Below are 26949 nucleotides of genomic sequence, written 5' to 3' on the forward strand. Positions count from 1 at the left end.
TACCCTAATTATTGACTTTTTTTTCTTGCAAAATGCTGAAAAGCTAAATTTAGATTTCAGTTCCATTTACCTCCCCTTATGATTTTCCTTGTTTTGTCTTAACATTGAAACTTTCCATTATTGTTCACAGATTTGCTCACGAAAGTAAAAAGTAAACAGATATATGAAAAGGCAATAGTTCAAAATTCCCTCATAACACACTACTTGAAAGAAAATTAGTTTCATACTTAAATATTCACAGACTCTGCGTGAAAACATTTTAATTCTGTTATTCCTTTAAAAAAAAAAACAACAAAACTTTATTGTATAATATAATGGGAGTTAAATGTTTTTTTAGAGTATTTGCAATCCATCTCTTCCATCTTTTTTGTTTGTTTGTTTTTAGGTACTAGTACCTCTCTTCTATTTACATGTTTTCTGACTGTATCCAACATTTCATTCCAAAGTTTTGTTATATGGGTATCCAATGCAGTCAATGAACCTCTGGTTTTGATTTCTCAAAGTATTTAATCATCTACCCAACCAATTTAAAATGTTTAAGTCCCTTTAGGATTAAGTTCAACCAAAGCACACTTACAAATGTTTTTGCCAGACCATGCTATCCCTTCATCTTTGTAGTCAATGGTGTACATTGATTTATGTCAAAGACTTCAAACTTGGCCCGATTTCTATGTTCACTAGAGATCCATCGAACAAATAACATTTCACAAGAAATTGAAATGGGGTTTCAAAGCTTTGAAAATTTCAGTAAAACAAATATTGACACTGAAAGAACTAGGTCTTTCCAATTTATTTATGTATTCATCAATCTAAAGAACAGGTCATATAATTGGCTTACACTAAACCAAAAATACAAATTCCTGACCAAAACAAATAGGGTTTTGTACAAGCAGTTTTCAAAATAGATTACAAAGAACACTGGATTTCAGCTTTAACTACTGTGATCAATACATTGGTTCTATGAATTCTTTCTCATGAGATTACTGAGAATTTAAATTTATGTCTCAGATATTAGGTATTTCTACTAGTATCCTAATTTGGAAGCTGAGGCTGGAATTCTCGGAGTGCTTTTTGTGAAAATTGCAGTGCTTTCTATTCTAATTCTTGTTGGAAATACTAGAAAAAACAACTTGTGCATTATTTGTGACCGTTTTAACTATTTTCTTACAGTAACATATAGAAGTCTAGCTGCAAAGAGGGCCCTGTGACGGTGGGAGATGTATAATAACAGATAGATATTTTTTTTCTCTTTGCATAGCAACAAGAGATAAAACAATCAAATAAAGAAAAAAAAGCACAATAAACCACACAGAAACAGACAATAAAAAACCACAAAAACCAAACCAACAATAAAAAAACCCAGTCAACTCCAAGAGAGAAAATGATGTCATACACTCACCAACAAGAAGGTAATACTTGTTTTCAGATCTTCCTTTCAAGACTGTGAATTTTAGTTTTATCACTCATGGGATAGCAATAACTATGGTACAACAAACCACATATTTTGGGTATTCGCCTACAAAGTGGATTACAGATCCTTCATAAGAATCCAAACTCTTACCCCACAGACCGATCCAGTAACCTATCGTTAAATAAAGAAAAGAATCACTGACATCAATGCCTTTAAAACAAGATTTTGTTCTTTCAGAAAGTAATTGTAGGCATCTACCTTGATAAGTGAATTCAGCAATCAAAATGCCTGCTAGAAGCAATGAAAAAGACTGAAATTCCATGTGCAGTCTTATGCTCAGCATTAACAAGTACCTTCCTCTAGGGATATTCTCCCATCCACTTTAGCTTGATCCTTCACCTTTTTACTGTCAAGATTTATTTAATATTTTTGCTCACACATCTAATTTTCTTGGTGCATAGATATGTTTCCAGCTCCAGGTTTTAAAGTTTAATCTGAGGGCCAGAAGCCTAAAATTCATGTATTGCAGCAATGTACTTAAAAGCTCCACGACCCTTTATTTGGTTGAGTCCTAAGCGAATTCCTTAGGATCAGACAGGAAATCTGTGACAAAGCCAAAAAATAAGTATCAGTCCCCAGGAACTTATTTCAGAGCCTCAGGCAAACAGCCATTGTTTCTATCACTGTAGGTTAAAGATTATAGTCCAAACTGGAAAAGGGAAGCGGGGAAAATATACCTCTCCAAGCACTTTCAAAGAGTAGTCAAAGGAATTCTAAAAGCAAGTAAAGTTGCATAGTGATCTTTAGTTTTTCACCCATCCTTAATTTTTCAGTATATATGAGAGCTTCACAACTGGGAGCAATTATGGACAAAAAATATTACATGATGTAGGACTCAACATACAAATGATCTTTGGGAAAGGAGGTTCTTGAAAGGGAGGTTTTACATATGGAACAGTATCAAAAGCACTGCATAGTTTGATTGTGGGGGGAATTATATACTAGTATGTGACACCTTTGGGAAAAGTTCTGAAAAGTAGGTCAGGTGCCATGAGTCTTAGCAGACTTGTTACTTATTCATTGGGATCAGCTGTTCTGAGCTTCAGGAAGTTCAGGTCTCAGCAGCTGCTGTGTAATCAGGGCACAAAACACTTTACAATGGCTGACTATAAAAGATTGGAATTGATTGAGAGGTCCTGAGTTATTGTCCTCCTGTGATTGCAATATGCAGCATATAGAAAATTCTCTCATGCTTAAGCTTTTCCTTTATATTTCTAGTGTTCATGAAATTAGTTTTAAACCACCAAGGGTTTCTCCCATCCTCCCCATCTCCCCACAATAATTTCTGGTTCTAATTTGAAGAGGTTTTTTAATAAATATGTTTTAGATGAATTTAGTGCTTGTGAAAGTTGCCAGCATTTCTGATCCTGGACTAGGGGAAGCATAGACATTAAGCACTGGAAAGAACTAGGACCTCACAGGAGGAAGAGGCCTGGAAAGCAACTGATAACTTGAGAAAGGTATCAAGCAGTGCAGCACAAGGCAGCAGATAGGCTGATCAAAACAAAGTTGAAAATACTTCCTGCCTCAAGAAGGATTCTAAGGAGTCAAGTGACGTCCAACATACAACCCACATCAGACCGCTATTCTTGAAGACCACTTGTCTTTAAAATAGAGCTGAAACACTATGGCTGCCAAAGATCATTTCTTTGACAAGAGGTGAAATCTGAAGGCAGATGGGTAAGAACTGCTTCTGGTTTTGCATTTGTCTGTTGTCAGTGTTCCTTAAATGCCAGAGAAGACTCCCCAACACCTCTCTTCTCATTCCTACAGCTTCCCCAAAGTTCATTTTACTCACTGAGACTTATTTTATGCTGGGCAAAAGGTGTTGATTCATAAGAGGATGTGAACCATTGCCATTTCAGTTGTTTATGTTTGTTTCACAGAGACAATAAATCGTCAAAGTCAAATGGAAACAAGAAAAGGTATTTATTGCTAGGTATCACGGAAATCACCACATGGGAATATGTAAGACCTCTGGTACAAAGATCTCTTATCTTGGAACAAGTAGGACAAGAGCAGTATAGTTTCTCATTTTTTATAGGCAACTCATTAGAGTTGACCCAGGTGATACATATACAGTTATTAGCAGCACAGGAGCAGTGGAAGTTGAGGTAAAATCACAACACTGTTTAAATTATTGGGAGATGTCTCATTTTCTTCATGAGGTCCAAAATTTTATATTAATTTATATTTTTCACATGACTTCACCACAAAACAATTATTTTTGTTCAATTCCCTCCATTAAGCATCATAACATCTTCATAATTTTTTTGTTTGTAATCACAATTTACATTGACATCCTGACACACTTATGCTTACACAATAATAACTTACAGAACTCCCCTTATCCCTCTGTTGGATCACCTTGTATGTTAAAATTCAACAGAAATTGGAAAGAACTACTCATCACCTGCAGCTATACCTATAAAATCTATAAAATTTCTTTCCTGAATAAGAGAGGCTAGGCTGGGTAAGAAGGGTAAATGAAAATCAGTTCTTTCTTTGTTTCTGAGCTTTGTCAAGTACCTGTTGCCTTATCCATAAAAAGGGAGAAAAGAGTTGCAAGAGATGTGAAGATATGCATAGAAAGTACTTATCAATCTGGTCCTGATTTCTCCTGGTATTACAAAGAGGCATATGGTGGCCCTATGGTGGTAGTGCACTTATTGCACCTTAATAGAGTTCTTTATTTCCTTCACAACTTGAAACTAAGATGTCAGTTCTAACGTCAGAATGACATTCTCACAGAATCAAGCAGACTTTTCAGGTTTTTATTGTTGTGACTACTGTTCTTTGATCCTATATTCTCTACTAGCATGTTTGCCTTTCCTGCTTCAAACATGCATTAGTAGTTGTATACAAAACAATGCCTTTTAATCTTTTAGTAAACTTAGTGTTCTTCTTTTTAGTAGAAATTCAAAGATTGTCAAACAAATAATATTGTGCACACATCTGGCTTCCAAAACTTTGGTATATCTTATTTCTATGAGATTTCCTACTTCCTTCACATTAAATTTTTTAAGAGGAATGCACTCTTTAAAATACTTTTTTACATTTTCACCAGTTCCTTCTCAAATTCTTCAATTTTTTTTTTTTAGTTCATAATGTGAGAAAAAACCTAGAAGTTAATCAACTTTTTATTATCACATGGAGTTTGCTTCTAGGGGCAGAAATCAGAAGAGGGAACTGAATGAGAAGAGACAGAAGAGTAAGTTGAAACAATTCATCTCCTGTGATGTCATGATTTGATTATTTATTTGTCAGACACATTTAATATCATATCTCACTAAGTACTGCTGTCTATGATACTTGAATTGTGTTGATAGGATTTCATTCTTAAATAGGGATTGTAAAAACTGTGAAAGTTGTCTAAAGGCAATCATATGTCTTTGGACCGTATAAATACAGTGTGAAGTGCAGAGAATCGGGAAATAAAACAAAATTTGAGATTAAAAAGCAATTTATGGTTGAAGAAAACCCTAAAGTTATTCTTGGTATTCCTAGAGCTACAAAAAAAGCCGTCAGCCTCAGGATGAAGTGAGAAAGTGACTGAATAGTCTATTGTCTACTCCAGATACATAAGGGAAAGAAAATTTAGCCACCTTCAGTGGGAGGGTATTTTATTACTTCCAGCTCCTAATATTTGAGCATTTGCTAAAATAAAAAAACCAAAACAACAGCATCTACAAACAACAGAAACTTTGAGATTTCAAGTTCATGGCTTCTTATAAAGGTGGAAGATGTTGTGATCTATAATTGTTAGCACAATGTCAATGAAGTTTTTTGGAAATTAGAAAATATTTTTGCCACCTGGACATATATATTTGGAGTCTATTGGATCAATCTACATTCTCAAATTTCAGCTCATAAGTACATAAAATACAGTCAGAAGTCTCTTGAGTGTCGATCGTGACATAGATTTTTATATCCTCAAGGCTATTCCTAGACTAGCCTGTTCACAAATTAACTACTCTTGCACAAATTCTTGTTGGAAATCGAGTCATGGAACTGATAACCAGAGAAACCAGCAGTGGTTTTAACATCTTTTCCCCAAGTCATGAAATTTCAGTGGGTTATCTTGGCATAAAACCAAATAGTTTCCGCATAGCTGATTTTATATTCCAGGCTGAATTTTAGGATTAGAGTGAAGAAATTGAGCAACTACCACTTTTCCCATAGATTTCCTTACATTCCACGACAGTTTTTTTTTTCCCCATTGAGTTAATTGAACTCTGTGAACAAGTGTGTGAATAGGGAACAGTTCCTATCCCAATGAGATTCCACACGACTTTCAATTTTCAATAAAATTTATAAATTCAAATATAAAAATAAAAAGCATCAAGGAAAAGAAAGGAAAAAAATCTCACCCACCCTCTCTATTTCAATCCTTTCATATCTGGTAGAATAAGCAGAGCTACAAAGTAAGAACATCTGTAGATAAAGCCTAAGAGGGACATATGTGTCCCACACCTAATCACAGCAGGGTGTCTCTGTAACAGCTTGCTTACTACTTATCACATCCAAGTCCATATGGTACATTTCTGACTTAATTGGGCATTTCCATGCTTTTGTAGATTTTTGTCAAAAACTTAATGATATTAAAATATTCTTTTGCTGATACCAAAACTTTTTTATTGCAATGAACTTCAAAAAAAAATTAAATCCTTAAGTGGGTGTACACATTATTTTCTAGTGACCTGAGAGGTTCTCTAACAACAGACAAAAATGCAATGTTATTTTACCTACATTCACATTTTAATTTCTTGCCAGCATTCAGCCTAGACTACTCCAAATCAAATAAACCGCAGAGGCCCACACAGTGAGAGAGGGTTCATTATGGATCATGAACAGCTCAGGGTGGAGGTACCAAAGTAAAAGAACAGATAGCATTGAAACAGGGTAAATAATATGTTTGCCCCATACCCTCTTGCATGTTTGGTGAGCTTTCTCAGAGGGGCTGCTTTTTTGGAACACTCTGAGGAGTAAGAACATGAAAAAGAAGTGGACTCACATATCTGAATGTAGAAAGCTACTTTGATAGCAAGGTAGGCAAAAAGGGGTTGGGCATTTGCCGTAGTCTTGTGTACAGCTTCAGTAAGCCTGGCCAAAAAAGGGTGAACAGCAAAACAGTCCACTATGTGCAGACCTAGTGAAGAGATAGCATTGATCCCTACTGAGTCAGAGCCAAGGATAAAAGGTAGAAGTGGCAACTGTTGACTGGAATAATGCTTTATTACTGCAAGGATGTAACTGTTCTGCAGGAATTGTCTTGGATAAAATATAGTTTTCCAGTTTTCCTAGTTTTGCAGCTAGCTTATTTTCATTTTCTTACATTTTTTCTCCACTGGCCTGAGAAAAGAGAAAGTGGATTTTTTTCTGCTTTACTAGCAGTGTGAGAAATACCCAGAGGTTTTGGAGCCAAATAATCCCAGTATCTTTGGTTTAAGAAAAGCAACAGTACTTGTTAGGATAAAGATCCTAACAGGAGCTTGTGAGGAAACAGGTAAATACAGATACAGAGTTATAGATCAGCATACAGACTCTCCCCTTAAAGTGAGAAAGAGTACAGACTGAAGTGATCTTTCCCAAAAGAAAGTGGTCTTTAGTACACTCAAAAGCAAGCTTAGTTCCACTTAGTTCCAGGTTCCTTCCAGCAAACATTCCTGGATGAACAAGGATGCTGAATAACAAGAGAAAAAAAATTAAGATTAAAAATGGTGAGAAGTTGAGGGTGGGTGAGTAAGAAAAGCAATGCAGGCACTGCGGTGAGTGGTATGCCAACAACCTTGCGACAGATGCAGTGTGAGGTGGTCTTTTTTCTCAGACCACAGTAAGTAGCAGCAGGCACCTCCCTCCTACACAAACCCAACTTGGGATGCGGAGAATGATCTCTGCAGGGAATGTTTCATGAAAGCAGAACTCAGTCGTGAATCACATCTCTCACAGGCTGATCTCAAGCAGTTTTCTCCTTCCCTTTAGTCTGGGTATAAGCTGATTATAAACTGCAAACATCCTATGCATAATTTCTTTGTAAAAAACACAAGAATGAATTGTAGACTTGATTTTAAAGGATCAGGTATATAACATAGCTCATAGCCCAGATGTGAACAAGGAAAAATGCTTATTTTTCTTTTTGTGTACATGTTTTAGAGAACACTAGTAAGCTTCTTGGCTGTTTATTCTAACTTCTGTATTCAAAAGACTAGGGAACTCTCATAGTTTATCAGGGTTCAAAGATGAAGTTAGAGCATAATGAATCCTGATAAAATCTCATGGATTATCCTTGGGGAAAAGCATCAATTAATTCCTTTTATAAAATAAGGGGAGTTTAAGGTGTTTGAAGTCCTTGACTCTACCTCTTGGCTTCTTTTCATTCCACCTTCTGAACTCCTTAATCAAGATTTCAGTAGCTTAAATTACAGATATTAAACAAACTGGGAAAAGGGGGAAGTATATTATTCTTTCTCCTTGTTATGTGTAAAATAAAATGGACCCTGAGGACACTGTGGTGGTCTCACCGAATAAACTGCAGAGTAACTCAGGACCCATGAGTTGTAGCATATATCAAATTCCTTTATAATAATTTCCTAACCTCATACAGGTCTTTTTAATAAAAAGAGAAAGTTCAAAAGAATCCAGATTCCTCAAGTACTACTTAGTTGAAATTTACTTGCTTTTGTTCACAATAACAAGCTACAAACTATCATAAGTCTCTTTCAAGTAATCATCTAGACCTCTGAGAGGCTATAGAAAAATATATCTTGCAAGAGAACTTCAGTAACTTGAATTCTGCTCTGGCATGAAAATAGAATTGTGTCCATCATAGCTGAGTTGAGCAGTTTCACACCCACATGTTCTGAGAATCATCCAGCATACCCGAACAAGGTGCCTGATATTAACATCCATGGGGACCATAAGCAATTTCAGAACCTGTTTAATTTGTGCAGAACACTCTGACTGTAGTACAGCATGGCATTCTAAATTTATCCAAACACTTGCCAGATGAGGCACTGACACATCCTGCTGAAATCATAGTATTCTGTTTACATCACTTGTCTTGGCAATTGAAAAACCACACCATTATCAACCTGAGTGGATACAAATCCACAGCTCCCAACTCTTCAGAAAGTGCCCTAGCCACATGGCTTTTGTTGAAGCTGTGCCATTTTTGTGCAGTCAGGAATGTGGAATTTGTTTGGCCTGCAAAGAAAATTGTAATGGGGAGTCTATTTCTGTAATCCAATAGGCAAAACACTCCATTGAAGAGAAGAGGAAGCTAAAATAGTTCTTTCCCGAGGGCCTGCTTAGAATATGTATTTTCCATGTAACAGGCTTAGGATAAGATACATTAGCAGTATTGGAAGAAAAACTGAAGCACACGAACTTTCCTGTTTCCACAATGGACACATTACATTGTCTCATGGTCTCTGTTGCCTACATTTTCTTTCTGGCTCTGGTTCTTGCACCATTTCTTGCATGAGGATTTTGTTCTAGTGGAAAATAAAAGGCTGTCATGGCATAAAACTAACCAATAAATAGTGAATAAGACATTCTTATGAAAAGAAAGCATCCACCCAGAGCAACATCTCGAATCCTGAACTCAGCTATTGGGTACACAAAGGCACCTAAGCTTCAAAGAAGTCTCAAAGCCTAGGTAAATACAGAATTCCAAACACATTCAGCATTTCCTAGGAGGTGGCTTAGATATCTTCCTGAAGAAGATAAAAGTGAACAATTCTACATACTCTAAAAATTATTTTAGTTGATACATTTCACCCCCTGAATGCCTTTATGAACCTCACCTAAAAAGAAGCAGCAAATTCCTGTGTTAAATTGCTCAAATCTATTCTGGAGAGAACTAAAAATAATGTTAAAAATGTGAATGCCATAAAAAGACAGGAATGCCCAGTTAAGAGTGAAATTCATGCCGACATTAAATTTCAAAGTGACATTTCAAAGAAAAACGTTTTTTTAATCCACCAAACAGGTATATCCTTAGTTAGAGGCAGTTTTATCTTGTTTCCCTTACTCTACAATGATGCTATAAGCTAGAAAGTGCTATTACAAATGGCTATTGTAATCCAAAATTCAAACTCAGAGCTATGGCCATGTTCTGAAATGCATGCAAGCCTTCAGAGTATTGTATATGTCCCATGAGGGCTCACAAAGCCACAGAATACTCTGCATGAAGGAACTGTTCTTCTCATATAGTATTTGCTATACTTTCTTTGAATGAAATACACTGTCCCATTTTATAAATTTAAACTAATTTGACTTGGTTTTCTCTATTACCTTTTCTTATAATACCTAGGCCATCAGAGACATCTTGTCAAATTGAAGCGGCAATGTGATATTTCCTTGTCCTCAAATCCTCAACTTCCCTGTTCTCCTTCTAAGAGCAGCTCAAATTGGAAACAAGTGTCAACAATGAGTTTCTGATACCACAAGTCCTAAGATGAAAGACAATTATCTAAGCTCTCCTTTACAAAAGAAAACTCTAAATGATACTGGTTATCAATAAGGAAAGATTTCATAATACAGGAAAAAAAAACAGTTCACCTCTGGGCTCAAAGAGTCAGGAAGGAGGTATGAGAAATGTTTTGCAGGCATCTATCCCTCTAGACATGGAAAATCTTTTGGCATCTAGAGCCACTAAACTTAGTTCTGGTTTTAGCTGTGACAATGGCACAGAGTCATCCTCATGCAAGAGTCTTGAGGCCGGAATAATTGGAAACAAGCAAGTTTCATCAATAGAATTTGCACATTGCAAACATTCATGTGATATTTTTTCACATTACATTTCTGTTGTGTGGATTTGATACATTTCTGTGCCATCTTGAGAAAAAAACCATGTTGCATTCTAATTGAATTACACTGTATACTTATATGTAATCATATTTATTTTTTACACATTACAGTTATGCAATATTTTTACATACATGACATTTCCATCCTATTTATTTTGCATGTTTAAAAAAACAGACTTTATTTTTTTTTTTGTGTGGAACGAAGAAAAAGGGCAAGGAGGGGAGAAAAGAACAAGGAGTGAGAGAGAAAGACTCAGCACAAGAGAAATGTATAAAGCAGTGTGTCTTGATAAATAGAGGTCAAAATATAATGTCATATTCAGTCTTTCTTTCAGTATATTTACAAAATTGTAACATTGTACATTTTATGGTGTAAAAAGATATTAATTCCAGCATTGTTGAAGTGGGAGGCAAGGAAATATATTCTGGTTTCAATTAGGAAAGACAGATATATAAACAGGTTTTATTGGAAGGGCCTGATAGGAAGAAAAGAATGTGATATTGATGAATGCAAGGGACTAGGACCTGCTTTTGTTCAAATGACTGGACATAACTTCCATTGGCTTCAGGACTGCAGGATCAAGCACATGCCTAGGTGACAAACAGGTTTAGCAGACATGTTAAAATGGCTTCATTTTCTGAGTACTGGTGGCTCCATCCCCAGGAATCTGAATCTCACTGCCATTACCCACAGTCAATGGTAGCCAAAGGCCTGAATTTCTGCTTTAAGAAAGGTTGAAGCTTTGCCATAAATACTTTCCAGAGAATGGCAGTTATTATGGCAACAGTTTTCCCATTGCTCTAGTTAAGGTTGTGTCAGCATTTAAATTACAAACCCCTGTTTTCAGGGGTTTACATCTTGGCTATAAACATTTGCTGAGAGATGAAAATTGGCATTCACTACCCTAGAGCCATTTTTTTAATAACAAGTCTTGGAGAAAATCGCACTGGGTTTTTTATACTGCAAGAGGGAAAAGAATTAGAGGCTTACTGTGGGTGGTGAGGTGCATTTCTGTAGAATCATAGAATCCTGCAGGTTGGAAAATACCTTTAAGATCAAGGCCAATTAACCCAGCACTGCTACATCCACCACTAAATCATGTCCCTAAGTGCCTCATCTACACGTCTTTAAATATCTCCAGAGATGGAGATGCAACCACTTCCCAGGGCAGTGTGTTCCAATGCTTGACAGCCCTTTCAGTGAATAAATTATTTTAAAAATCCAAACTAAACCTCCCCAGTGCAACTTGAGTCTGTTCCCGCACTTCTTATTACTTGTTACCTGTAAAAAGACACAAGCATTTACCTTGCCACAATCTCCTTTCAGGTAGTTGTAGAGAGTGATAAGGTGTCTCCTCAACCTCCCTTTCTCCAGGCCAAACAATCCCAGTTCCTTCAGATTTATGTCTCTCTCTGGACACACTCCAGCACCTCAATGTTCCTCCTGGAGCGAGGGACCGAGAACTGCATACAGTACTCAAGATCTCACCAGTGTTGAGAATAAGAGGAAGACCAACCTTCTAGACAAACTATTTGATACAAGTCAGGATACTGTTGGCTTTCTTGGCCCCCTGGATACACTACAGGCTCATGTTCAACTGGCTGTCAATCAACAATCCCTCAAACAGCTTTCCAGCAACTCTGCCCCAAGCTTACAGCATTGCCTGGGGTTGTTGTGGTTCAAGTGCAGGACCCAGCAGTTGGTCTTATTGAACTTCATACAATTGGCCTTGGTCCATGGATCCATCCTATCCAGCTCCCTCTGAAGAGTCTTTCTGGCCTCAAGCAGATCAACACTCCTGCACACCTTGGTGTCATTTGCCAAATTACTGAGGGTGCACTCAATCCTTTCAACCAGATCACTGATGAAGATGTTAAACAGAACAGACCCCAACACTGAGCCCTGGGGAACACCACTGGTCATGTGTAGTTGACTGATTTTAACTCCATTCACCACCACTCTTTGAGTCAGGTCAGTTTTCCACACAACTAAGAGTATGTCTACCCAAGACAAGAACAGTCAATTTCTGCAGGAGAATACTGCTGGAAACAGTGTTAAAGTCTTTACTAAAGACTAGGTAAACCACATCCACTTAAGATGATCTGTTTCATAACTTTCCTTAGCAGCAAAGTCAAGCTGACAGGCCTGTAAGTCCCTTGATCCTCCTGGCTCTTCTTTTAGATGGGTGACACATAAGCTAACCTCCAGTCCTCTGAGACATCCCTGGTGAGCCAGGACTGCTGGTAAACAATAGAAAGCGGCTTGGTGAGCACTTCCATTATCTCCTCCAGTACATCCAGCACCATAGGCTTTTGTGTGTCTAAATGGTGTAGCAGATTGCTAACCATTTCCCACTGTATTATGTGGGTTTCATTCTGCTCCCTGTTCCTGTCTTCCAACTCAGGGGGCTGGGTACCCTGAGAAAAATTAGTTTTACTATTAAAGACTGAAGTAAAGAAGTCATTAAGTACTTCATCATTTTATTCATCATTTGATATCATGTTTCCCCCTTACATTCAATAAAAGACGGAGAATCTCCTTAACCCTCTCTTTATTTCTAATATAGAAACACAAGACTATAGAAACTATCTATATACATGTCTGTATACAGAGAAATGGAGGGAAAGTATAGTCTTAAAATTTGAAATCTACTCTGTATTTTTTAATTATTTTTTTCTAGATACCAAGACATTTGTTAGTTTGTTTTAAATGCATTTGTGTAAGAGTACTAAACCCAAATGAGACCATTGAACCTAGTATATTTCTTACAGCTGCATGAACTTGAATAGGGATATAACAATGTGCATCAAAAATGCATTGCCTCTAAAATATTAATACTTTTATCCTTTATGAAGAGATTACATTATCATAGAATCATAGAATGGTAGAGGTTGGAAGGGACCTTTAGAGATCATCTAGTCCAACTCCCTTGCTCTATCTAGATTTCTGTGCAAATAGTCCTATTTTAAGCTGTAAAAATAAAGCCCATAATTGTAACTACTCTTTCTCAAGGTTTCTTAGATGATATTTCCACTTTGAGTGCTCACATATGAAAACTCCACTGGCCAAACAATTCGTCAGCCACATTCTGAGCAGTGTGCTTCAGCCCTGCTCCTCTGCCTGCTAACCTCTGGCTCATAAAGAGATGGTGTTTTCCCTGAGTTTCTCTCATTCTAAAAATCCTTTTAAATCCCTCTCATTCTCAGAGATACTGCTTTTGAACACGTGTACATTGCGTGTTTATCTGTACATATACATGGATATGTATATATATGGATGTAAAATACATATACATGGATATGTAGAAAGAGAAATTTGCTTGTGAATAACTTATTTCTTGCATGTTTGTTACATGTATTTTAATACTGTCTGACTGCAAGAGATCATAGAATCATAGAATGGTAGGGTTGGAAGGGGTCTTTAGAGATCATCCAGTCCAACCCTCCTGCAGAAGCAGGTTCACCTAGATCAGGTCGCATAGGAACATGTCCAGGCGGGTCTTGAAGACCTCCAAGGAAAGAGACTCCACAACCCCTCTGGGCAGCCTGTGCCACTGCTCTGTTACACCCTCACAGTGAAATAGTTTTTTTCTTACATTTAAATGGAACTTGTTGTGTTTCAGCTTCATCCCATTACCCCTTGTCCTATTGCTAAATGCAATAGAAAAAAAAGGATGCCCCAACCTTCTGACATCCACCATTTAGATATTTGTAAATATTAATGAGATTCCCCCCTCAATCTTCTCTTTTCTAGACTAAACAACCCCAATTCTCACAGAAATACTGCTTAGTAACCATAACTTTCTTGAAGAACAGTTTTACATCTTTAATGAAGTTAAGATAAAAAGACCAGATTCACAAAAATGACATCAGTAGGTATACAGCACTATTGTCAGATGAAGACATATTGAAAACACAACATAAAAACCTTTGGTATTAGTGGCAGTTTCCAGCACTCAGTGAAAGCTGTGAAATAAAATTGCTTCAGCATTCCCAAGGCCAGGAGGAACATTATTTCCTTATATTATGGACACCAAAGGAAAGAAGTGCACATCAGTCACCCTAATTAGAATTAGACACATGTCTAACTATATCTCAAGCAGGTAATGTCTGGATGAAGGCTGGAACCTTCTGTTTCAATTTAAAACAGGGTATGGTAATTCAAAGTCTTTCCAGGCTTGGATGATCAGGACATTCTTTCCAGTTGTAATCCACAACTTCAGTGTGGCAAAGCTCATCCACCAGGAAACTCAATGCCTGATTTCCAAAACTGTGATCTGACATACCTTATATTTATCCACAGATCCTTCAACAGAACTAGATGTCTCATCAGTTACCGATGCTGCAATGTGGTGGTGGACAAGTATGTGCTTATATAGGTGTATTGGCACTGACTATAGGAATGAAAAGCCTGGATTTAATTTTTCATATTTCTGAGCTTGGCTAATTGATGTGTAGCTTCATGGGAATTCACCGGCTTCAAGCTGTCAAATTGCTAAAATAAGTAACTCATTTAACAAGGAAGACTTTATTACACGACAGCAAGAGAAGGAGGAGGTGCAGTCCACTGCAGACACTGCCTGCTACCTACAACCAGTAAGAGCTTTGGATCTCTTGGGGCTGATCTGACTCATGGATTAACACTGCAGGTCTGCAAGCTCTCAGGAACCCTGGATATGTCAGGTCTGCGTAGATTGGGAGCAAATAAGGGTAAGATAGTTTCCACAACTCATTTAATACTGAATGTAAAATAAAACAAAGTATCCCTTTCTTTTACTTCTGATTAAAAGTATTTTTTTTGTTACCAAAAGCATCAGACTCATAAATCTATTTTGTTACTCACTGCATTTAATAATGCATTATCGTCATCTGTGGTCCTATGGATCTGATGGCTTGGTTGGTTATTTCAGAACCATAAACAACACCCATTACTATTTTTCCTTCAAATGGGTGAGGATACACATCTTAACCACATTTTTTTGAGCTATACTTCTGGGAAAAAGTTTTATGGGATCTCACACCTCTCTCATCTTTACAATTTTCAGAATACAGAAAGGTGAATAGAATATCTACTATGAACTCATTATGAGATATTATTAACAAGCATGATAATTGTTTGAACTCTTCCGTAACATGACTATGTACTTCAGTGCCTATATTAATGAATAAGCCCTTATTTAAATGGCAATTCTTCTTTGACTTCTAAGTAATAAGCCTCTGAGTATATAAATCCAGATAAGGCCTTTAATGTAATGGATAGCACATTATTTCATTTAGTTAATTAAAGAACAAGTGCCAGCTAACAAATGGAAAACCTTCTATGTGGGTTTTTTCCTGGGGCTGTGGAGATGTATTTTTCCTGTTTATTTTCCCTATCAGCAAGTTGAAGAAACAAAACTGAGTCTGTCTTGTACAATTCAGAGCAATTAGCACCACTGAGATAATGAAAACTCTTATTTATTTGTACTGACTCTCTACTACTGCAAGGAGAAGCTTCACTGAGCACCAAGGCCTTTTTCTATTAGATGCTAAGACAGGTCCATCAATCTCCTACCCTAAAGAGTGTCCAGTCTAGTCTCAGAGAACATAAAAAATGAGAATGATGATGAGGGAAATGAAAGTTAGTTGACACCATTGATTTGAAATTTATGTCCAGTCCAGTCATTCCAAATCATGTGTGTGGGTCATAGAGGAAGTATGACTATGATAGAAACTGGGAAGGTGTGCAGGTCACTATGGTAGAAACTGTAGACATATAGATAACAGAAAAAAAAAGGAAGGCAATCATGTAAAAAGGAAGAGACATAGAGAAAGGGCAAAGTTATGAAGCCTCGAGGGAGTTACAGAACTTGAATATGATTAGGTGAAAAATGAAGAATTGCCGAGGCCATTCAAAACCAGAGACAAGAGTGGACAGAGACAGAATTTAAAAAGACATATTTTCAGTAATGTCTTGTGTAACATAGTAGCAGATCTGAAGAGATGAGGAAAAAACTTGTACCCAGATAAATTTACAAAGACTGAAACAAAATGGGTGTTGAACATAAAGACAAATGGAAGGAATCAAGAAAACATGACAAGCACGACCATAAATATGATACAGGAATATGTGACACAGAGAAATAGTGATGGGAGAATGGGTTAAATCCTGATAAATCCATCCTCTCACTCAAGAATAAAAGAAATTAAGATATTAAAAAAAAAAAAAACCCAAACACAAACCAAACCAAAACATGGATGCCACAGTCTTAATTTGTTCAAGAAAGATGTAGAGTGCTGATCTAAAAATAAAAGAGTATATTCTGTGTTCCTCTCTTCTCCTGTTTCCTTCTGCATTCACACTAGTATTGTCCATAATTACAGAGCACTTCTCTATACTTATATATCCAATATCACACAAGGTTTGCAAGGCTGGAAGAAGAGGTTTTGCTCAAGCAGTTCTAGCACCACAAAAGGTAACTGTAAGAGTAGAGGAAATGAAGACCTGCATAAGAATCTATTAAATGGCTCAATTCCATCTTATCTGTGTTGATGAAAGGAGAATATGAAAAAACGGTGGTAACCAGACATTACAAGTACATGGCTAAGAGAACTTTTGTCGTGACAGACAATAAGCCAGGAAATATATCACTACCTGAGCACTAGAATATAGATAAGGAGCACTTAGAAATTTTCACAACAGTTTTCCCCTTGGTGGCTTTGCATGTCAAGCAAAGAGGAAGAGACGAAGCAAAGAACCAAAATGATTTAAAGGTGAAGACGATCAATCATTACCTTTATGGAAAAGAGTGAGGATGGAAGAAGCATAGCAGTTAAGGGACAATCAAGACATTGTAGGAATGGAGAAGACTATTGGCAAAGATAATTGATGCAAAATGAATGATAGCTAGTAGAAGTAAAATGTTTGAGATGATGGTTGTAGTTGATATCCAGCCACAGCATATTCTTAGGAGAAAACAGCATTCTTTGGAGGTCCAACAAAAGATCTAGTGTAGCAGTATAAATTTGTCCAGAAAAGAAGCTTAGCAAAACAATGCAACTTTTTCAGAATTATTTTATAACTCTTTAATTTTAAAGCATTGCAAAAATCTTGATTAGCTTTTGGCATCTAATTGCATCAATGTATTAGACAAGCCCTTGGTTTTTAGATATGTGGAACTTGGAAAACTACCAGTGCAGGCTTTTACTTGGAAAAATAGATCTAAACACCAGCAGTATCTCCCAACTACAAAGTATCAACAGATAATTTCCTTACTTCCATTATTTGTATCCATCCCATAGGCAAAATGTGTTAATGGTCTGTATAGCACAATGTTTTTCTATCAACACTACAATTTTAGGAGAGAACATAATATTAACTGAGATTGCATTTACAGCTTCAGAGCATTAAATTTAGCTAAAGTGAATGCTGCCTAGGATTCCAGTTACACACTGAGTAAACAAGTACGACTTCTTGGGCAAGATTTGTTGGGTGTAAATGCCATGTTCTGAAGATTTGCTCTGTAGAAAAAAATATACTGGCACTTAAGTCAAGTTACAGTCATTATGCTTCCTCATAAGTAAACCCTTAGGACTTGAGTGACATATACAAGGACTCTAGGTTTTAGGTTTGTCTGCAGTGAAAGATTAATTTAGTCCACAAAGATACTTATTTATTTATTTGCATTTGTCTATCACTCTGACAAAATCTGGCCCTCAGGAAAAAAAGGAAAAAAGAAAAGTTTTTTTCAGAAATCATCTTCATATGAGAAAATATTGGAAGGTGAAATGCAGTGATAATTTCAAACATACTTCCTCTGGCGCTTTCACTGGAAAGAGCTTGAACAGAATTCTACTGTCTCTGGGGGAAGGCCTGTCAATCAGGACACTCGGCCAGCAGTGTTTGTTACATTCATTCTTGTGGGAGCTGCAGAAGTCTGAGGTAATTTCAGTGTGTTTATATATAACATTTAAATAGCAGATGAGCTAGGAAGATGTGAATCATGGGAATCAGAGGTCTCAATGCAGGCTGAACTGAATCATTGGACAGTTGTTATTTATTTATGTATTTTTGTAGTTGAAGTCAACTTCACAATATAACAGCAAGTTTTACAGATTGTGACATCCAGTAAGAATTATATTCCATGCCATGTTGTTAGTCTCAAAAAAACATCATAAGGAACCAAGCTGAACATCTTCTTTCTGGAGGTTCCTTGCAAAGAGAGTAACAGGCAGTCTCTTAATCTCTGAATCACACAGAATCACAGAGCCACAGAATCTTAACGGTCAGAAGGGACCTTGAAAGATCATCCAGTCCAACCCCCCTGCCAGAGCAGGACCACCTAGAGTAGGTCACACAGGAACTCATCCAGGTCCCCAGAGAAGGAGACTCCACAATCCATCTGAGCAGACAGAGAAAGGAGAAAATAGTACAGAAGGACAAATAATTTCCAGAAGGAATTAGTAGCCTACCCAGACAGAACAGAGAACTAAGCAAAGCAGAATCTGCCTGCAGTTTGGTGCCATCTGTTTTGAAAAAACATTTGTGATTTTAGACATACAGCACTAGTAGCTGAAAGTTTCAAAGATATGGTCACTCCCCTAATGCATAAAATTAAATAACAATTTTTAAAATATCCCAAAATAGAGAAGAGATGGTTATCTATCACCATTGGGTACCTGCTTGAAATGCAACAAACAGCAAGACACAGTAGAAGGCCAAAAATGTTACACAGAGGGGCATCCATATAATTTTCGAAAGGGCAGAATGTCTCCTTTTTGTTCAAAATGATAGAATGGGAGGATTTGGAAGGGACTTCTAGAAATTATCTAGTCCAAACCCCTGCTAAATTTTCGTGTCAATCAGGTTGCACAGGAACGCATCCAGGCAGGTTTGGAAACCTCCAGAGAAGGAGACTCCACACCCTCCCTGCGCAGCCCGTGCCAGTGCTCCCTCACCCTCACAGGAAAGAAATTTTAACTTACTTTCCAGGGGAACTTCCTGTATCACAGCTTTTGCCCGTCACCCCTAGTCCTGTCACTGAGCACTACAGAAAAAAGACTCACTACAACCTCTTTACATCTGCCTTTTAGATATTTATAAGCATTTATAAGGTTCCCTCTCAGTCTTCTTCAGTCTAAACAGATTCAGGTCTTGTGGCCTTTCCTTGCAAGAGAGATGTTCCAGTCACATCATTATGTTGGTAGCCTTCCTTCTGGACTCTATCCAGAAGTTCCCTGTCTCTCCTGAGCTGGGGAGCCCAGAACTGGACACAGGACTCCAGATGTGGTCTCATCATGGCAGATTAGAGGGGTAGAAGAACCTCCCTTGACCTGCTGGCAACACTTTTCTTAATGCTCCCCATTGGCCTTCTTGGCCATGAGGGCACATTGCTGGCTTGTTTTTAATTTCCTGTCCCCCAGAACTCCCAGATCCCTCTCTGCAAAGCATTTTGTTGTTTTGTGTTCCCACCTTAATGCTATTTAAATGTATTTTTTGTAGTGTATTATTAACGGTAGTTTTGAAAAAGCAAAAACTATATCACACAGCTATTTTACAAGGAGATTGTAATAAGAGATGGGCTGCACTCCAGATTTTCCAATTCTTGTCAAATTTGTGACCAAGAAAAAGGGTAAACAGTTGCATTAAACCAATGATGTCACACCAGTGGTGTCATATATTTTGTTTCAAAGTTAGCAGTTCATGGTGGTTTATTAAATGTAAAAAATATTTTTTGCCTTATATTTGTTGCAGAAAAGAGAAAATTGACATAAAGAGGAAATTTTAGAAAATTAATTACTTTGGATGGAGTTAGAGATAACTGACTGACATTAGTGCACCTGTGTGGCAACACAAATATTGAAGCACTCAAGGCAAAAACCATCTTCTTTCCGCCTTCAAAGGGAAGAACTGCATTAGGGAAATAAAATAATTCTGGAAGTCCTTATGTTTCAGGACAGCAAAAAACTAATGTATTTTGTCTCCAAGAGAGTTAATCAAAGATTTTTGTTGAGCAGGAATACTGAAGAACATTTTTGGAACTATGATGTTCCATGAATCTCTGAATGTTGACCTTTGCTCATATTTCCTGATAGCTTCTGTCACCTTTTCTTTACCTCTGTTCTTGTAAATGCGTGCCTCACATTCTTCCAACTAGGTGAATTTGATTTCCAGTGAAAGTATCACTGGGATGTGCTGTATAATTTATTTACATTGAAGCAACACATTTACTATCAAAGAAATTCCCAGAACCTAACCTGAGGAAGATGGTAGAAGATACACTGCAACATGTGGGTCAGACACTTTGGATTCCTTATTCACTACACCATGAAACATATGGCACAAAACACCTGGGGAGCCATTCTCCCTTATAGTGTGGAATAGCACAACAAGTTCAATCTGGCATTAAATACTAGCATGTGCAGCAGTCTGGCATACCAATCCAGCTCACTGGCATCTGAATTATCAACAACATGAATGGTCTGTTTGAAAACATCAATCCAGATCAACATCACACATCATGTGAACTAGCCAAAAATAATATGGACATACTACAGTCAGTCAGACGACTGTAATTTTCCCCAGTTGATTAAAAAAAAAATAAAAAGAAAAAAGAAATCCCAGAGAAAATTTAACATCTGCTTCTCATTTACCCAGACAATCTGGATTTATTACTTTTGCATCCAGGTGCGCATCATTTCTTCTTACATTTTAGCAACCGATACTCATATGTCATTCATTTCCAGGCATATCGGGAAGAAATGGTCTTTCAGAAGAGAATATGGCTCAGAATTATGAAAAAAATAGTAGTAATAATGATGGCAAAGTTAATATTGAAAAAAATAAATTTCAGCATTTAATGCTGAAAAGATTAAATAGGTGAAAAACAAAGATTAATTGTAAAAGTCATTCTGGACTACAGTAAATGGGACTGTCTGACAGTCTCATGAATCTATATAACTTTTTGTGCCTTTTACAATTACAGTCCAGGCAGCTCCAAGGTGAAGGGTTGCCCAAAGAGGCACCAAAGGCACTCTCATATTTACAGTGTGCCATTTTCAGCATAGCAACTGGGACCATGAGACAGGCTTTGAAAGGATGTAAAACACCTGCAGCAAGAGTATAGCTCTGGCTTCAAAATGATAGGGTTCAGATTTCTAATATGAAACACTTGCCTCCAGTGGAGTATCCTGGCTCATGCCATCAGAAAGGCTAGTAGAAATCCCCTAAAATGAAAGGGAGGGAGGTGAACAAGATGAAGAGTTAAGAAGCCATTGTAAAATGCCAGTATGTGTAAGTCTGCAGTTTAAGTATGATCCATGCTGGAGTCTTCCATTTCATCCTCTGGAGAGAAAATGACAGCAGGAAATTTCTAATGTCAACCTTCATGTACTCTTTTGCATTTAGTAATGCTTTTTGACTGAACTTCTTTCCTGCTCCATTTTTTCCCAGAACTTTTCTCATCTAATCCCATCTTCCTTCAGCAGCTTGAACTAATCCTACCGCTTCCTGTAAAATTTTTAAGTGTGCTGTTTGGTTTATCAACAATCATCAAAGTTTGGAATTAGAGGGATATTGATTACTTGCTATTTAAATATTGCAAATGTGATGCACCATAAAGTAATAATTTTTCCAGGTTGAGATATGAGATTAGATTTTAGAAAGGCAAGAAGCAAACTGAAGGATTCTTTGTTTTTTTGTGACATTAGAGATCACCTAATAGGAGACATGCTGGATAGTATTTTGCAGAGTCAGGCATTTGTTTCCAAAAGACAAGATTGACATAGATTCTTCAAAAAGTATGAATATGCAGCAAGAAATCTCCTATTCTTTGCCCAGCCCACACAGAAAGAGTTTGCAGTTGTAGTTCCTGTGAATTAACTAGTTACTTTTTCCTTTTTTCACTACCTGTGCCTTGAACTAGAAGCCAAATTTTGTCAAATGGTCTATACAGAGGGTCATATTCATACATATATTTATGGGTTTTTTAGAAGCTGAGTTATTTATATGATCTCATCCCAAGTAATAAAAGGTGGAGTTACAGAATGTAGCTTCCTGAAAAAAAAAAAAAAAGTTAATTTGGCCCTCAAAGGAGGCTAAGTATACAATAAATAAAGGTTTAGCTAAGAAAAAGATGTCTGCAGATTTATCCAGATTTTAGGAAAATATTGTACATATGGGTAAATACTAGTAGGACACTACATCTATTCCATGATTTCCACATGAATCTAATAAAAGCCTATCAGAAAATATTCTACAAAGGAAATTTTTGTATATACAAAAAAAAAAGTTTTATGTAACTGTCATCAAGGAAGTCTTTATGCAGTTTGCAAGGACTAAGAGAAGCAACTTCAAGTATTTAGAGTAAGAGCACTGAGGAAATTAAAAGATATTCCCATGCATCTCAGCATCATGAGGCACAGGGAAAAACAAACTCTGGGTGGGATGACAATGATGAAGAGTAACAAATGTAAGAACTTCATAAGGAGAAAAATACATTTCCTATTTTAAGCCAATTTCACAAATTGTCATTGGCACAAAGTTTTGTCTTTAACTTTCCACAAAATTGTACATTTTTTTGGATTCACTGTCCTGGAAACTTTGGCTAAGTCTGTGATTTTTTCAGGACAGATTACAATGTCAAGGAACAGCTTATAAAATAGATTAGTTTATTTTTTCCCCTCTATGCTAATTTTTACCTCATCTAATCTCACTATGATTACTTAATGCAAGAAAGCCAGCAACGTGCAGTGATGGCTTTCAGAAGAATCTGTTATAACTTCAGGTGGCACTATATAATTCTTTATGTATATTCATTTTAATGTAATAATAACAGTAACACTATCCATGTTACAGTTTAACTCTTTATTGTAATATGCAAAAGGTAAATAATTAATCTTCAATCAAGGAAAATTACACATTGTGCAAGGGGAAACTGACTTTCAAAGGAATTTTCATACTCAGTGATATTGCATGTATTAGTATGAATAAGATTCATGCTAGTGACTGAGGGAGACATTTTATCTCTCTTTAGACTGTTCTGAGATATGTATATAGACACAGTTCATGGTATTGCTAATGATGGTGAAAACAACAAGAAGCAGCTGGCAGAAAGCTGAAAAGCCATTTCACATGGGTAGTTTCTTAGTTTAGATCTTTAAGTCTTCTATTTTTTGGATACCCTTTTCTACCAACTCATTAACATAAAATCTAAAAACAGTGGACCAACTTCTGAAAAACAAAGAGGAGTTTTCTATTTATGTTGAGAGGAGCTCTCCAGAAGACATTCTCTTCAACACACGTTTTCCATCATGGCCAGTGCCTGCCTTCGATCTCAGCCTCAGGCACAGCCAGGGCTATGCACACCCACCCCAGTACACCCAGTGCACAGCAGCCAGTGGGCTCCTTTGAAAAGTAGGAGGCATTGTCTTGAGTGTTCAGAGGCCTGTAATCACAAGCCATATGCCCATAACTTCAGCCACAGAGTCCTTACTCATAATTAAGTTCCCTCATTATCTACATCGCTAATAGAATATGAAAGCTTTAGATATTAAAATATGGGCTGAAGATCATTAGATATAATCAAGGTTGAGATATGTGAAGATTAAAGTTATTTCAGTGCAATACAGGTAATGCAATGTTTGACTCATAGTCAGGGCAAAAAAGTGTGTTTCAGATTATATAAATAATTTTGTTTTAACGGAATCATTTTTTACCTTGTTTTTAAATATATTGGATTGTATTCACTATTTGAAGGTTAAATAAGTTCTCCAATGAGATTATCAAAACCCTGCATTTTTAAAAGACTTAGAGGAAATTTTCTCTGAAAGCATGATTTTTAAAGTTCTGCGGTTTTTTTTCCCTAATGAAAAAAAATCATTAAGACAACATGAATTTAAAAAATACCTGGGTGAGGGATTAATTTTTAAAATAACTTTGTAGAAAATTTAATCCGTCTCCAGGTAAGATATCCTTGTCAGGTTGTGTCAGGAAGGCATTGGTCAACTGAATTTTAATCCTTACTTAAGTAGAGTCCTCTGTACGAAAGGACTGCAATTCAGTACTTTGCTGACAACACAATTATTACTTATTTGAATTAAGTAAGCAGTCTTTATTATTGCTAAGCTTTTGCAGTAAAAAAAATACTCTTTAAGTTCTCTCTATACAAATATGTATTAATACCATGAGCTATGATAATCCTTTTATACATTGGACACACATATACAAACAATAAATCCACATTTCTGAGAGGGAAAGAAAAATTCCATTTTTTAAGATTGAAAAATGGTTCTTCTAAGTACACACCTTAAAAATGGTAGAACTGATCACATATTACAAAGAATCATTACACATGTAAGTAGGAAACCCAGAATCAAGCACAACAAAAAGTGTTCTAGAAACCCTAACAAAAAATCTGATTAAACACTTGAATCTTCAATCTCCAGTCTCCATCCTACGTCTTAAAACTGTATAATATATTATCACAGAATATGGTACATGAAGATTTTACCTTGTGTTTTCTGAAAAAAAAAAAACAGCAGCTGCATGCTACGATGGACAAATTATGGAGATATTATATGCTTTCAATTGCATGTATTTAATCTTTCAAATGTTATTTTGTATAATCCCAGGGACATCATAGAACATTTATACAAAAGAAAAAAACAGATTTGTAGAAGAAGAATGATTTTTTCCAAGTTTTGTTTTCAGTCAGTTCACAGGCAATTCTTTACCATTTATAACATTCTTCTTAGGAGAAAATAAATGTCATAAACAAATAGATCACTATAGACAAATCTTGGATATTGGTAAACATACTAAACAGGTTTATATACAGATGGGGTCTTAAATGGATAAAACCTGATATTTAAAAATTATTTTATTTTGTTTTAAAAGCAGACTATTTCTATTGTTCTGGCACTACAGTATAGCTAAAGGAAAGTAGAATACAACTTGAGACAAAAATCTCAAACACACCAGTAATTTTATCCCCCATTGTCACTCTAGTCTTCAAAAAGAGCAAGAAGGAGGACCCGGGAAACTACAGGCTCGTCAGCCTCACCTCCATCCCTGGAAAGATAAGGGAATAATTCATCCTGAACGTTGTTAATAAACAAATGAAAGAAAAGATGATTACCAAGGGACTCAACATGGATTAACCAAGGGAAATCCTGTTTGACCAACCTGATAGCCTTCTGCGAGTTCATAACTGACTGGCTAGAAGAGGGGAGAGCAGAGGATGTCATCTACCTTGACTTCAGCAAGGCTTTTGGCACCATCTCTCATGACATCCATGCCAGAAAGCTCAGACAGTGTGGCTTGGATGAGTGGACAGTGGATCGAGAGCTGGCTGAATGACAAAACCCAGAGGGTGGTGGTCAATGGAGCTGAGTAATGTTGGAGACCTGTGGCTTGTGGAGTTCCACAGGGCTCAGTTCTAAAGTCAGTCTTATTCAACATCTTCATCAACGATGAGGGGATGAGGGGACAGAGTGTACCCTCAGCAAGCTGTCTGATGACACCAAACTGTGAGGACTGGCTGATTCCCCAGAAGGCTGTGCTGCCATTCAGTGGGATCTCAACTGGCTTGAGAGTTGGGCAGAGAGGAACCTCACGAGGTTCAACAAGGACAAGTGCAGAGTCCTGTATCTTGGAAGAAACAACCCCATGCACCAGTACAGGCTGGGGATTGACCTTCTAGAGAGCAGCTCTGCAGAGAGAGACCTGGGAGCTGTCATGGTTTAGCAAGGAGCTGGTTTTGCTTGGTAACAGCTGGAGCGGGTTGCAGTGAAGACTCAGTAAAGAGTTCTTGGACTCTCCCCCAGCTCCTGAGTTCAGACTCACTTCCGGCCCAGCTGGGTCAATCTGGGCCTCTACGATCCATTATTTAGGGTGAGAATTTGAAGTGCTTTTGGAAGGTCTAAGAGATGTACAAGATGGAGGTGAACAGATGGATCCCACAGTCAGAGGAAGGAGGAAGGAAGGTGGAGCAGCAGACCAGAGAGCCCTCTGCAAGCTGTGGTGAGAATGCTGGCTGTACCCCTGCAACCCGTGGAAGGCAATGACTGGGCTGAGAGCCACCAGCAGCTCCGTGTGAGCGCACCTGGACGGGTGAGAGACTGTGTGAGGAGGTGGCCATGGCACAGGCCATGCTGGAAAGCCTGTGGGCTGCAGAGCAGCCCCACACGAGAGGCAGAGAGGAGTTTCGGCTTTTGGGGTAAATGCAAGTTTGAGCAGCCTGTGCAGGGCTGCCAGCAGTGTGAGGTACTCCACAGAGATACAGGGAGGACAGGTGTGGAGCCTGCCTGCCCAGAGGAGAGATAAATGGCAGAAGCTATCAGGAGTAGACTGACTGAAACCCCCACTCCCTGCCCCCCTAGGCCGTTCAGAGGGGGAAGGAGGTAAAAACACCAGGATAAGGACTCTGAGCCTGGAAAGAGGGAAGGAGTGGGGAGAAGGTGGTTTTAAAGGTCTAGTTGAACTCTTCATCATTGTACCACTCTGTGTTGTGTTATGTTTGTTATGTTTTGGGATTTTATGGTGTTGCATTAAATTATTTTCTGTTTTCTTCCCCAAGCCAAGTAGCCTGGTCTGTTTTGTCCTGGACTTTAAGCAGCAATTAAGCTTTCCGTGTCCTTTGGCAATCCTCAGGTCTTTGGTACTTGAGGCTAATCATTGTCTTTTGTTCC

The sequence above is a fragment of the Colius striatus genome, chromosome 4, assembly GCF_028858725.1.
Source record: "Colius striatus isolate bColStr4 chromosome 4, bColStr4.1.hap1, whole genome shotgun sequence".
Taxonomy (NCBI): domain Eukaryota; kingdom Metazoa; phylum Chordata; class Aves; order Coliiformes; family Coliidae; genus Colius; species Colius striatus.